Genomic DNA, 16,361 nt, shown 5'->3' on the forward strand with positions numbered 1-16,361 from the left:
TATTATCATTATTATACTCTGGAGTAGAATAGTGTTTTTTTGTGACATAATAGTTATTAATGTATTTCCAACCAGTCTTTATGGCAGGGAATTATAATATTACTCCACGTATATAACTCCGCTGTACTTCGACGTTGAATATTGGCAATGCCAATTTAGTATCATAAAAATGTTATAATTTATTGTACAATATACATTTATTTTGTAATTTGAATATTTTAGTTTCTCGTATTTTTTATCCTAGCCAGTAACAGCATAGGTAAACATCAATTTTCCCGGGAGCTATACGTTTTGCATTATAATTAGGTATAGGTACGTGCGTATCACTATAGTTTAAAGCTTGACGATGTAAATGTACTATAATATATAATAATTTTTTATTTGCGTTTTATTGCATTAACTGATTGTTATCACTACATAATTGTGGTGGTTAATGTTTTGACGAATAAAAATATATACATATATAAAAGTATCCCATGGGCCCATTACCGAATAGTATTTAACCAGAAATTGTATTATGTGTGAATAAAATCATTGCCTAAGTAGTATAAATAATATTAACCGCAATTAAAAATTGATGAAAAAAAAAAAATTGGTGCAACAATTAAAACTGTTATATAGTGTCATCATTTTTCTATTGTTCAAATCAAATAATATTATATTACGCTGTATACATTTGCGATTAGCCGCCTTCTATATTCCCACTGTATGTTATAATTAATCAGAGGACGATCTGTGGCTCTCTTGCTACTAAGGTATTCAGTTTACTAAACTGCATTCGAACTATATCGTAGAAATATATTTGATATAATATTATTAAAGACAGTACATTAATACTACACTTTATATAGTATATATTTTAATTTCATTCAGAAATATATATATATATGAATATATGATGTTCTATTAAATGTTAAAATATTCAAGTCCATCTATCAAATCATATTTATTTATATTTTTTATGTCCAGAATAGAATTCTATTATTCGTCTAAAATCTCAGTATAATACTCTATATAGCTTATAGTACAGTGGCATTTGTGTATCAGACTCGTAAGCGCACAAATAATTTACACGGTTTATACGAATTGGACTGTTATTTCTTCCGAGAATCGTTTTTTAAATAAATTGTGTGACGTTGGTGTTTGCGCATCTGGTTCATAGTTCTATCGCGAGTTACCACTAGAATACGTATATTATGATGGACCTTGGTAAATAATAATTGATGGGCGGAAATCACACTATAGTTAATAATTATTAATTATAACAGGCTAATTATATTAATGTACACAAAACGCAAATAGCCGGTGGACTTTAAGAACGCTGCGCAACCGGTGTACATTTGTCGATTAATTAATTATCTAGGATGACGTATCTTTGTTCGAGTAGAAATTTTTGAAAAAAAAAAATATGCACTCGTATAAAGGATAAGTGACCATAAAAAAATACTACTAGGAGTTCGAGACTCAAAGCAGTCTCTGAACATTAATCTAGTAAACGCAATTAAATAAAAATAATACATATATAGGTATTAAAATGTAATAATTATAATATTATAATACTTTTATATTCATTGAACTCCGTCCGTAAAAGTAAGACCGTACAAATGTTTAAAGCATCTTGGAAATCGACGAAGACATATCAGATTCCGTTTTTATTATTTTATTTTCTGTATAAAACGTTTATATCATACATATTTTATTGCTTCCGAGTAGAGTAGTAGACTATAACTAATAGGCTATATAGCTATATAAATATTGTATAAAAACTTATTTTTGTTTGTAATTTCGTGGGCTCGATAACATAATAATTATCCACTCGTCATGATATTATCGTCAAATCTATAGACTGTTGTTAGTGTTGCATATTAATCTTTTTTTATGAAATATTATACCATACGTCGGATAAGTAAGCTAAAAAGGAAATTAATAACAATTAATGAGTACTGGGAAATACTAGTGAGGTTTAAAAAATTGTATCATAAGGTTACTTATAAATGCTTATTTTATGAGTTTCTTTTATATTGCTGATTGTTTTTTATTTATTTTTTTTTTCATAAAATATTACTTGTTGAATCATTTGATATGCTGGTGCTAAGTACTCAAAATTTTAATTTGGGTATATTAAACGAATTAGTATAGTAAATAAATTGGATGTGTTATAGTACTCAACATTCATTAGGAGACGTTATTGTTACATATTCATAGAATACATTTTATATTTTTCATAATATTATGTTTTATGAATCTGACTGTGAGGGTTGATTATTTAATGAAATTTACTATTGTTTTCATTTATTTGTAAAAACAATTATAAATAAAGATATTAAAATTGTTCCTGTAAGTTTCTAAATTGCATATTATTATATTATATCAAATTGATCCTTTAAGTATGTTTGTGTTCCAATGTACCATAAAATTTAACATCAATATCTTTATGTTAAAAATCAATTAAATGTTTAAATTAATCTGTATATATTATAGATGAAGACATATTATTTTAATTAATATTTATGAAGATGCGTAAAACAATAGTTGCAATTAAAATGAAAAATAACATTCGCATATACAAATTATTAAATTTCATTAAAAATATGCATTCGTGCATTAGGAATGTCTAGGATAGCTACTTTTTTATTTGTATATTTTTGTTAATATAATATCTATATAGATAACAAAACAATTTTTTTTTTTTAAAAAAAAGAAAAACGACAAAAAGAATATTTGTAATTTTTATATTTTTAACATTAATTATTATTTAAAGATTTATTTTACCGTAGTTTTTTTTGTTTCTTGACACTTTATTTTTTGGTTCTTGGTTTTTAAGTGAACGTTTTCAGCCAAAAACTTTATTGCAACTTTGTCTTCATTACTGACCCAAAAGTACGGTCGTGAGTAAAGTAGTTTTAGTTTCTTTTTTAGTAGGTACCTACCTACGTTTTTTTAGACCCAACAATGACAATAATAAACGGCTTACTGGCGGCAGAACAATAGTTCTCTTTCGAGTCAGACTACTTGAAACTGAAAAAAGTATATATTAAGTTAACTACCTATAAATCTTTGTTCGTGTTTTATTGCTTTTTAAAAACTAACATCCATTTCAGACCAGAGTATTAATGTGTGATGTTATTAACTTTATGAATGACTAGAACAAAAGTTTAAATAATAAAAATTTATTTCCCAAATAATAGTTTGTGTAATTTTCAATATGTATATGTACCTAGCTATTATATACACATTTTAATAAATAACTACTGCAGTGATAATAAAACGATTAATCACTCATTATTATAAATTAGTTTAAAATTTGCCATACTTTTAATGTCAAAACTTTTAATAATTATTATAATTGATGAGTTATTTGTCTTATGTTAATTATTTTTCAAAAACTATGCTCTGTTTAATTATAAAATTAAAAACAAAACAATATACATATAGGTACAACTATTTAAAAAAAAAAGTTGATTTAATATCATCAACTATCACTCAGCAGCTGTATTTAATATATCCAACAATCCAATACATACCAATATAGATTTTATACTTTTATCAAACTCGTACCTACTTCATCGATTTTATTCCTTCGTTTAAAAAAAAAAAAAATGTTTGACTGTTTTAAGTGGTTTTTCTGAATAGGTATAATAAACGCTGTATTGATATTAACTACAGTTGCTGTCGAAGCGTAAACTAAAATGATACAACGTATGGACGATTTTATTTTTTTCACTGAATCGGCGAAATATAATATTTTCATTGCTCGTATCTTACTGGCAACGGGAATTTAAATACAGAGTGACTCATCCATTTTTTTCAATAATGCAGTTATTAAAAATCCGATCTTTTAAATTTTTTAATATACTTAAAGATTAGATTTTCAAATTCTTGAGATTATTTGTAGGTAGGTACTACTATTAATGAGCGATTTATGAAGATTCAAAATTCTGTTTTTCAATTCAAAGTCTCTTTATATTTTCTACTGTTATTAAATTACTTAGCGGATATTTTTTCTGAATATTTTTACGCATAGGAATCAAAACTCGAATAGTTAATTTTTGAGTTGGAATTTCACTTTGTGTATAATAGGTCAAAGACCATGGATTTGTATAATCCCGGAGACTTGGTGTTTTAAAATTGTATGTGATTTATTGGTCCACCAACATTTTAATAATTTGTAAAAATGGATCAATTATAATTAATACTAAATCCAATATTACATGTAATTTACATGTTTATAGAACTATTTTAACGACTATTATCCTTAGCACAGACATTTTAATAACTGAGAAACTATTTGTTCGAACCTTGAGTAATGAACATTAACGTTTTAAAAAAAATTATCCTATAAATTAAGAATAGTAAAATAATTTTCAAGAATTTGAAATAAGCTAATGATGAGTATATTAAATAATTTCAAAAATCAGAATTTAAATAAATTCCTTATCAAAGGAAAAAAATGAGAATGAGCAGACTTAGTGAATCACCCTGTATATAATGAACATTTCGGTCGAGCATTGTCTAGATTTTATGTTTTCAAGTTATTTTTTCAGTTTTTCTATAAATTTAATATGCAAACCTCATCTTTCTCTCTCTTTCATTAATTCTGTTCTTATATATAGTATATACACAATTTAATATGTATATTATTGTTAAACATGTTTTTTTAAACCAGATTACACTTAAATCACAATGCAAACTACAAGCGTCTACTCGATATGATAAACATGCCGATAAATCATTATTTCGAAATTTTCATTGAAGTATACAACGAAAAACCTTACAGTTAAATCAATATTATACGCTAGTTTAAATATTAGTATATATTTAGGAACGATTTTATCCAATGTTTGTATTACGGCAATTATGCATTCATACATTTTTCAACGAGTAACAAGACCATTCAACAATGAAATTTCATTTTTTGTTGTATATGATTGTTAAATAACAATTTAAAACGATGACGTATTCTCACATGTATTACCATATACACAATAATTAAACAAGCATTATTATTATTATTATTATTATTATTATTATCATACTCGTTTTATACTATATATACATCAGGTAGGTATGTATATTGTATATGCAGCCTACAGTCTACATACTAATAAATCAATTAGATATAATGTATAATATAATAATATATATATACGATGAAACGAAAAAACAAATAATAATTATGTAAAATATAGCCGTTGGTCGGCTGGCCCAGCCGCGAGTCGTACGAAAAACTCAACTAATTGAACTCGATAACTATCGTATCTCGAGACTAGCGTGGTTAAAAACGGCTAATTAAGTTTGATAAATACACCATGATGGTATGTCGGTAATCGGTATCCTGCAGTAATGTAATATATTCTATTAACATAATTATACACGCGCGCTGACACGATGGATGGGAGGAGGAGTGTGAGTGAGACGGAAATTTCCCCCAAAATAATATAAATATTGTGTGTGTTTTAGTTCTTCGACTTATATTTTGAACTAATAGTTATACGTATAGGTATATTATATTACGAAAAAAAAAAAAATGTTTTTATTAAATTCCATATCTATAGTTTTTAGATAATGTTGTTGGGTATGCCTATAATGTAGGGTAATAGTTTAGCCGTATAAGTAGTTAGGTACTGCATGTGATATTAGAGGAATCCAGCGTAATTTAAACACTGCAGGAGTGTAGTGTTCAATAGTTACTGATGATATATCATCTAATTTTTGATCAAAAAATTATACAAACTAAGTAGTAAATAGGTACAATTTGTTATCTTAAGGTGTCGCCTCTATTATCAGCAATAAATAATTATTTATTTCAAATATAATTATTAATATTTTTAATTTAAGAAATACGAACTATAAATAATCTTTATTGAGTATGAACTTACATAATATCTACACATTTATACCATTTGTACCAATATAACTGTTATATTTTAACATTATCGAGCATTGAATAAATTTACACAAAGTACCTATAGTAAATAAATATTTTTAACAATTAATACCTAATAAACAATATATTTGTACTTTTTTAATCAAGTTTGTAAGTTTCGAATAGATATATCATCGTTTTCTTCGTGCATTACATGTCACTGATGGTTATATTTTGAAGTTAAACACAGATCATAGATTCATATAATTATGAGACATTAATAATTCAATTATAGCTCCCTTTTGTGCACTAAAAACTGACGTGGTAATTATTGTTCTACGCAATGATGTTCATTTATGCGATTATTTATTAACTACAAGTGCCGTATAAATGTATAATTAATAATAGAGATATAATATGTATTTTAATATTGAGGTAAAGGTCGTTATAACTTTAATACAATTCGATTATAATAAATTTAAATAATGAAATTAGCTTTAATGGTTTTTTATTATTAATATGTTTCTATCATTTTTGTTTTCTTACCAATTCTGACGAATTCGTTAATTATTTAAATTATTTTTCTTATCCTAACGTTAATTTATAGGTACGTTTAACTGTTGAAGAAAAAATACATTATAGTAATTATAATAAAAATGTGAAAAGTTAAACTGTTTATAATTATTACGGTAGGTATACAGTAATATAATAGGCGTATATAAGTGTGTGTGTTCACTTAATTTAACTTTATAAATTATACCTTTTCTACATTAGTTTAAAAGTATATTATAATAATATGTACACGGTTCTGATTTCACTATTCTGCTCGACAGGTGTTTTAATTTATTTCATCTAAAAACACATGCATAATATTAACTGCCAAAGAAATATATATTTCACATTTATAACGTTATTGAATGTACACTCTTAGCGTATTTATAGATTAAAATGCAAAAATGACTTTTGACGTATTTAACGGTGAAATCGTTGAATATTTATATTCTTGGGGTGGGAACTAAAAAGGAAATTATTAGGCGACATTTTCTCTGTTTCTAGGCTTCGTGTTAACTGGTTATTGGCACACACTGAACAATTGGATAGACAAATGCATATGATGGGTGATATTTTTAAGTTAAATCAGTCATTATCGTTAAATAAACAATACTTACTTATAGGTAAATATAAAAAATGTATTAACCATTTATAACATAAAAAACTCGTGTTGGACTAACATTTGAAAATCAAAAGTCGGTATCTACTACAGTACTACCTACACCTAATAATGATGTTTAAAGGCGCGATTATGAGTTGTTCTAAATTAAAAAATATTATTAATTATTAAAAATCATCGAGTATTGTGGACAACTGCAGAGTTTCATCTCTTATTTATCCAATATATTACACGTACGAGTACGGACGCTGATGTCAACGAGATCGCAAGATTTTTCCCTGGATGAAATTCAGCGTGGACGTGAACCGTGGTGGTCGTAATAACTGCAGGTATAGTCTCGAATATATTATTTATACGCGCCTACATAATATTATATTTTAATACCACCACCTTCGCGGGTATATATTTAAATAAGTATCTATATAAGTACATATATATACATACCACAAGCTAATTGATTCTAACCCCGCATACCAAATTCGCCAAGTCCTCACTATAGTAGTTAACCACCCTTAAAACACACACACACACACACACACATCACTATCACTGCAGCAATTCCATCCCTCATATTCCACCGCCAAGTGGCTCCTCCGTTTTGACAGCGATTATTATTAATGTCACCCAGAAGGCGAATCGTAAATATATACAATATTCTGTAACTATACACCCGCCTGTCATAACTACCGCAGGTTTTTCGTCCCTCGTGAGCTTCCTCGCGTACGTAGTCATTCGTATGATACTATCAGGTATCTATATATGTATAGTATCGTACTATCGTGACTCGTGACGCCGAAATATCATATTCAAATGCGGTTTATGCACGCGTGTGTTCTTGCCAACTATATTATTTCACGCTCGCGATCCTCATCCTGCAAGAGTGCTGTTTGCCACGAATCCCGTCGCCGCCTGACTATATAATATAATAATATAATTACACAAGAACACGCGCTCTTTGTCATTTATACAATATTACCTACTATATTATACTATTCAATTGTTACTTTCCCGTCACTCTGCACCCCTCTCTTTTACCGCCTGTAAAATCGTTGTGGTATACCCTGTGCATTGTACTATAGACCTCAAACCTCCCCCGCTGGCCTGCAGAGCGTCACTGCAGTGAATTAAAACCGTGGCATAAATTATTTAATGATGATAATGTTTTAACTATCCAATTAGGTATATACCTTATATATATGATTTATATTATTATACGATACAATATTATATAATCGTATGGACGTGATAACACGCTGTAGTTATACAATGAGGACTGGCTATTTTGAAAGTGATATGCGTGCATTATATTGATAATATATTAGGATGTTGAAACAAAAGTGAAACATATCGTAGAATCGGCTTTCGGCAATGTTTTGAAACAAACATAATATTATGGTATTGTGTTTTCTTTGTTCTTTCGTATATATCTTACAACCATCACAAAATTTACCATATTATGTAAAAAATGTTATACCTACTGTAAATCATGTTAAAATAATGTAAAACTTATATTGCACTTTATTAAACTATATACTTCCTAGTAGTCTCGTAATCAATGATATCTGATATAAAAATGTCAACAATATTTTAGGCTACATAACATACAGTGCCGTAACTGCGCTCTTGTGCGTCCTTGGAGAATTTTATTTTGACGCTTATTTTTGTTTTATATTATGGGTATATTTTTTATATAATATATATAAATGTAATAATATAACATTCTTACGTGTTTATCAAAATAACAATATAAATCAATGCATAATATTAATGTTAATGCAGTAATTACTAATAAACATCATCAAAGCACAATATAGTGTGTAGTGTTTGTACATTACACATTTATGCTTAATTTTAATAAAACTTAAAATAATATACGAGAAAAAAAATGTTACAAAAAAAACCAATTTTAATTTAACTCAAATGCGCCCCTATTTTACTGCACCCATTGGCAAGCGCCCATGTCGGTAACCTCTAGTTACGACGCTGTACATATATGTCGAAGTTTAGTTGATTAATGCCAGGAAAACTTTAATAAAGAAAATAAATAAAGTTATCAAAAATACCTATACAAAATATTGGCTTTATTAGAGCACACGAGGCATAATATTCTATAATATTTTATAATATATTTTATAGGTATTATATGATATCGGCATAATATTACAATACACGAGTTTCGATCGATGGAGGCCCTGGTCAGCATCAAAAACGGTATGCCGAGAGAAAACAAATAAAACAATAGACGGTGCACGTGTATAATATAAACAACTATTAATATTATTGACTGCCATTGGCTATTTGGTTACTACTTATTAGTGTATTATAATAATATAAACTACATCGAGTTTTGAGGTTAATTTTAATTTATACACTACATTTTTTTGTATGCGGGAGTATAGGCACGGCGGCATCCGGTTGAGGTTTTATTTTCAATACATATTTTTAAATATATTACGAACATTAAAATATTAGGTTTCTTTATCATAAAGTTTTTGCTGCCGCACTTGAAATTCAATTCGACTGGATCTTACACGAACGTACTTATATTATCTTGAATTCTATTAAATACGATTTTATTTTAATTTTTTAAATTTATTTTGCGCAATGTACTTATAATATTGTTTTGTACTTATGCATTAAACTATACATTTTATTCGTAATAAATTGAATTACGTTTCTGTTTGTTGCGCAAATTTAATAGTACCTGTATCAAATACGACGAGATCTCTTTCTTAACAGTAATTGGGTTTGGGAATTTTAATTAATACCAAGTCTTTGATAGCCTGTATGAGTATTCACGTAACTTAATTGCGTATATTTTTACCATACTACTATGCGACTATTACGCATGACGACTTATCACCATGCACGTTGACACATTGGGTATTTTTGACTATTTATTTAGTTATTATAGTTATAACTATTAAACATAATTCTGATCATCAAAGTCAAATTAACAACAATTTTAAATGATAACTTTTTGGTATAGGTACTCACAAGTCGTTCGTAATCCAGATGTTGTGAAATTTTTTGGTTTAGAAAATCTGAAAAATAAAAGATTAATCACTATAAAATATACTTTTTGAAAATAATACGTCTCAAATAATATTAATCTCAATTACATTTTCACGTTGGATATTTTTAAAGACTAGGTTTTTGTTGAAAATTACATTTTTAAAACTTTTAAAAGTATTATTTGTGTTTTCTTTTGTTAATAATGCTGCACGCGTATTAAATATAAATGTATATATATATTATATGTATAATCATATGGCATATAGACTAGTTCTCTCACGAGTCTTGATTAAATGGTTAAGTCATTATGCATTGAGTATATTATTTTTGTACAATTCATTTTTTTACACAATAATTTTTTCGCCCGTTATTTCTGACCTGCAGTGTAATACAGTGGATATACTGTTATGGTTATTACTTATTAGATCGATGATATATTTTATTTGTAATTTTTATGCATGATAATAGTTACATTGATATAAACATTTTAATTCGTATGTAATATTTCTGTGGTGGGGCGTTAGTTAAATGATTCTTTAATTTTGAAATCATATATGATTATACCCGCCAATGTTTTATGTTATAATATGTATATAAATATACGATAAACTTATAAGGTAGGTATAACTGAACATACAGTACTGAATACTGTAATCAATAATATTATGATGGAAGATTTAAAAATAGATACGAATACAATTAGATTTGAAACATTAATAATAATTAATAACGAATACCAAAAAGGTTTTTTTAAATCTGTTAAAATGCATGCATTAATATGAATATCATATATATTTATATGACATTCTATTTATAATGCTCAAAGAGAAAAAATGTTCCTGAATTTCTTGGTTCAATGTTCATCGCTTGGATTTACGATGTGAATTTAAAAAACGCTCGACGTCAAATAGAATATTATGTATGCAATAAAATAAGACTCTTAAATAACTTGAAATCCAATAATATAGTTACGTTTAAAAACATAATATGATATTCATAGGTACTTGAAGTATATATTATAATGTAAATACAGTGTACATACTTCATAGATACTATATAATATAATAAGAAAAAAACGTATGCATTCAATAAAAAAATGACAAAGTGCGTTTATGTTTTTAAATAATACAGTATTTAACCTAGATAATATTATATTATATACCACGGTAGTGATCATACAGTAAAATATATATACGTGTGTCGTGTGTGTGTAAGTACGAGTATCAAAATATTTAATCATCAAGTAAGGATATAACATGTGATTACAGCTTTAAATTTTCATTTCACTACATTTTTATTCTATAAGAATCCTATCTGCATAATTTTTCTAAGCGAAATAATTACTGAAAGATGTATAAGCATTATTATTGTCTGTTTTTTTTTTAAATTCCAAACACTTACTCGGCGCTTTATTATATATAAGTATTGCGACTTGCAAGGGTTATTGTATATAAGGTACTCAGTAATGAACAGTACATATATAAAAATGTGTAGTAATACAAACTGTCATTATAAATAAGTCATTTTTGATGATACGAATAAAGTTAATATTATAATAATGCGGCGAAAAAACAAAATGATTTATGCGTACCTTCTAAAAAACACATTACAAAAATGTATATTTCACTATACTTTCATATATAATCTAGCTATCTATTTTATTATTCACATATTATATATAAAAATAAAAATTACAAAGTACGACGTGTTCTACCTCCGCCCAGAACACACGTGTGTTGCGCATTTATTAGCTTCGATAGCAGTATTTATTTATCACATAAACATTCTTCGGGCAGGTATGTAACTCCTATCTTTATCGGTCCACACTAGTTGGTTAATTAAACTGCTGCCGGGTCACCTCAGCGCAATCAAATGATAATATGACTTCGGTTACTTTATCAGTCACGGATACCCACAACAAACAAACACAATCTACATCTCAATTAAAAATTTATCTACCAAAATCCTTCGTAGAAACCACAGCCAACACCACTTTTCCAAAAAAAGAACAAGCTATTGTTCTAAAATCTAAACACTATTAATGACATAGCCCAAATCGAATATATAAAAGCCCTCGGAAAAATCACTCCTACCAAGAACATTAAATTTGCCTCTCGTATATCCAATAATCGTTTTTGTGTCTATTTTTGCGGACAAGCATATCGTTGATGAACTAATTAAAATTTTTTAATTTATATCGATAAACGAACACCAAATTTCTTTTCGCTGGTTGATCAACCCTGCCAAAAGATTTTCATATCTAATGCACATCCGATCATCCCACATGAAATAACCAACGAACATCTATTATTAGAAGGCATCAAAACTATAAGTCAAGTAGCCTTTCTTAAAGCCGGTTTTCATGACGACCTGGCACACATCAGTAGCTTTCGTCGCCAAGTATATTATACACCTCGACGATACTACTAGTGTACCCGGTTCGATAGTCATTAAATACGACAACACATACTTTAGAATATTGTTTTAACAGATGATACACTGACATGTTATGTATGTCACCAAACCGGACGACATACATCTTATCTCTATAAAAAAAATAAAAACAATAACCACGATAACACTAGTAGTATACAAACCTCACCACGTGATGGAGATAGCGAGAAAGTAAATGACACCCAAGTCAATAATTCTAACCTCAACAGCTCTCATGAGACAAATCCAATCAATGAGAAAGTAAACGACATCCAGAACTCCAGCACCAACCTAATAAAACCACTCAAGCTTAACAATTTGATATTTATTTCAAATGAATCAATCAAAAGACCTTCACCATCCCCAACCAGTTCTTCATCACTAGGGCTAGGATTTATATGCATTTGCATGTTTTTTTTCCTTTAGTCCAAATTGATTGGTTGTCAGATTTATCCACGATGTGGCTTATTCTCGTTTAAATAGGACCAATTTTTTTTTGCATATTTTGGACATAATGCATATAATTGCATATTCATAGATTTTTTTTAGAATTCGATATTTTTTAACTAACGTTTTTAATTTTTATAAGTTATTGTTAATTTTAAATGGTACTTCACGAAACCGACAGTTTTTGGTTTATCCTTTAAATTTTCGTAAATATATAGCATCTTATCTTAGGTCAGATAATATCCGTTCGTTACCTTATCGTTGGTCGGACGACTGGTAGAATTACTTACACATTGTTATACAGTGAGATAGCACAGAAAAATTGTATTGGTACGTCGTGTATTGCGTAAATGTGCAGACGTTTATACTTAATAATTTGAATGGTTTTAATAACAGTGTCCAGTATGCCGAAAGTTCAAAGTGAAAGTGCCAAGTTACGTATAATTAAACTAATATTTAATGTAATAATATGAGCTAATAATAAATAATAAAAAATTATGAATTATAATAAATAATAATAAAAAATTTGTTTTTGCATATTTTTGCATATTTTGGTAAATAAAATGCATATTTTATAATTTTTTATTGCATATAAAACCTAGCCCTATATCATCACCATCAGTCACACCACACCATATCGAACAACTGATTAATGAGAATTCCGAACGACCGAGAACTATAAAAGATAGACTTTTAAATTAAAAAATTAAATAAAAAACAAACCACTTGACCCATCTAAAAAAATTTAAAAAAGCAGTTCACTCGAAGATATTCATACAAAACTTATAATATAGAAATTCCTATATCCTTTCTCAATACATATACAAAATTGAGAACTTTACGAAAATATTTCAACTGTTCTCCACTGGCCTAACTATCAACCTGATAGAAAAAAGGAAATCATCATCAATAGGCTAAGAATATGCCACACCAGAATAACACATGGCTACCTGCCTACCTAATGTCCCGAGATGAGCACCCCTCGTGTATGACGTGCGGGGTCGAACTTACAATTAAACACATTCTCACGGAATGTCTTGCATACCTCGATGCAAGAAATCCCAATAATCTATCCAGTGATTTATATGATATACTGGGACCTGTTCTGCGATCACCAGAAATATTCGTGTTTCTCCAGGAGACAGGACTGGACAAACTTATTTAATCATTAAAAACAAAACACAACCTTATTATTATTATTATACTCGTATAATTTAGGCATTTATTGTTATTGTTATTAAACCTTTTCTTTTTTTATTATGTAACGCCTTTCAAAAAAAAAAAAAAAAATGTATCTTATACCAATGGCCAAGTTGCCGAGGGTTATTTCTTTAATAAAAAAAAATTCCAAAGTAACAAAGTCATACTTTTTCCATCAAGCACAATTTACCTAATATTTTATTTTATCATTATTTATCTAACTTTGAATTATTATAAACAATTTTTATTGTATACAACATATTCTAAACCGATTTCGTGTGATACAGATCTTAAAGTAACGAATTAAAATTTGTATCATCTTATATGTTCTTCCTTATCAACGTGTATTGTATTATTTAGAAAAAGTAATTAATGAAAAAATAAATTTACCTTAAACTTTTGGTGTTTATTAATTTTAATCATAATTTCAATTTCTATGATATCTATAAGAAATAATTTTATTCATAAATTTTACAAATAAAAATCCAATTCAACGGACCCCTGTATTTCAGGTTTAACCATCCGCTACCTTATTATTGGTGATTGGTACAAAAAATCAACTCATGTTTAAAATAATTGTAGGTATATCGTACTTATTTATATATATATTTTCTACATGAAAGAAAGTTAATTTTCACAAGCTGTGTAAAAATAAAATAATAAGTAAATTTAATGACTTTTAGTTTATTTAAGACGAAAATTAACACTGAACTTACGGATTGTAATGCGATCGTATCGGGTTGCATAATTTATTCGAATCGGCCTGCAGTTTATTAGGAGCACACAACTCTTCGTTAAATTTAAATCTAAAAGATTTGAATACAAATTACGTTGTTTTTTATATGCACCGAGAAAATAACTATATATATATATATTTATATACAGTATGCATTTAGTGATAATCTCGCGTTTAAGCCCATATAGTGAATGTATAATATGTATACGTATAATAGCTACCTTCGACAGCAGATCGATCGGAGAACTGTCGCTGAGGATTATAATATTAACAGATAAAAGAACGTATGGATGAACTGAGTAGTGTGTGGACGTATAATATATTTATACATATATTACATACGTATATATGCATATTGTACCTGTGGTCGCGTGGAATTTTATCTCCATCTAAAGCGCGCATACCTTTTTTCGGGTTAGTATCTCTAAAAAGGGATAATGGGATTTTGCGTCATTCCAGATAACACGCTTGTGAGATATTACATTTTTTTTCGACGCTATTCATAGAGTTATATTCTTCAGGTCCTTCTAAATGTTTCAGATCTCTTACCCGCGATTAGAATTAAGCGTATTTGTACGACCGGGTTTTATTATCTGACGTGTTTTAATCAATCTTCGCAGACTATGATGTCTCTGAAGTCCCTCGTATAAATCGGATTAACCACAAGACAAGAAAAAAAGTCTTCTTTTTCTATCATGGCACGATATCATTGTTATATAATACGAGATGAAATTGCCTAGAGCGGAAGGATCGAATAATATTCGGACCCCGTAAATATATTTGTGCTGCTAAAAACTAACTTATCTCTTACGTCCGTCCATTTTCGTATAGAAGTTTTTTAGTATCATCATTGATTATAATAATATTTATGTAATCAATGGTTTTATATATTCTTTTCCACAAGAATTATTGTTGTTAATTCATTATAATCATTATTAACAATATGTAGATTGTATACTCATCGAGTGCTAATTTATTAATAAAAGATCAGTTATGTCATTATGTTTTAAAAACTGATGTGCTCTAATATAATACGTATAAAATATAAATCTACGGTACAGCCTGACTTATATTGGCTTACCTAACCTATAAAAACAATAAAAAATCGATTTGAAAAAAACAAACATGACACTTTCACAATAATAATATTATATACGTTTTGGAATGTTCCATCCTGATATCGTGAGTCAAAGTGACAGCATAATCTCACGGTGAGAAACGAAAGAAATATTATAATACGCAATAGCTGGTGTACCTACGTCTACACGAAACGTGTATTAAAACTGTTTTATACTGATGCTCATATTATTATATACAAAGAAAATATAGAATAACGTATTTTCAAACGCTCCAACACGACAGCTGGTGTTTGATAAGTGCTTTTGACACAATAGTTGCCCGCGTTGTGGCCTGCGCAATAGACGAGGGGCGGTCAAAACGTTTCGTGAGATTTCGTTCGAATAAAACGGTAGGAGACAGTATACGACGAACGT

General features: G+C 28.2%; 1 protein-coding gene across 2 annotated transcripts in view; it reads right to left on the minus strand.

Annotated features, from left to right (window-relative positions):
• The window catches only part of fz2 (frizzled 2), a 77,931-nt gene that overhangs the window by 18,681 nt on the left and 42,889 nt on the right, over positions 1–16,361 (minus strand). The window contains exon 3 of one of the 2 annotated variants that reach the window (XM_089225018.1): positions 10,035–10,081. The exons of the other annotated variant lie outside the window; for it this stretch is intronic. The gene's annotated coding sequence lies outside the window, so the exon portion shown is untranslated. The remainder of the gene's footprint in view (positions 1–10,034; positions 10,082–16,361) is intronic. 2 annotated transcript variants of the gene reach the window in all.

Source organism: Diuraphis noxia, unplaced genomic scaffold (assembly GCF_037042655.1).
Source record: "Diuraphis noxia isolate RWA-SAM2 unplaced genomic scaffold, SU_Dnox_SAM2 contig0003, whole genome shotgun sequence".
In the NCBI taxonomy this organism is placed as follows: Eukaryota; Metazoa; Arthropoda; class Insecta; order Hemiptera; family Aphididae; genus Diuraphis; species Diuraphis noxia.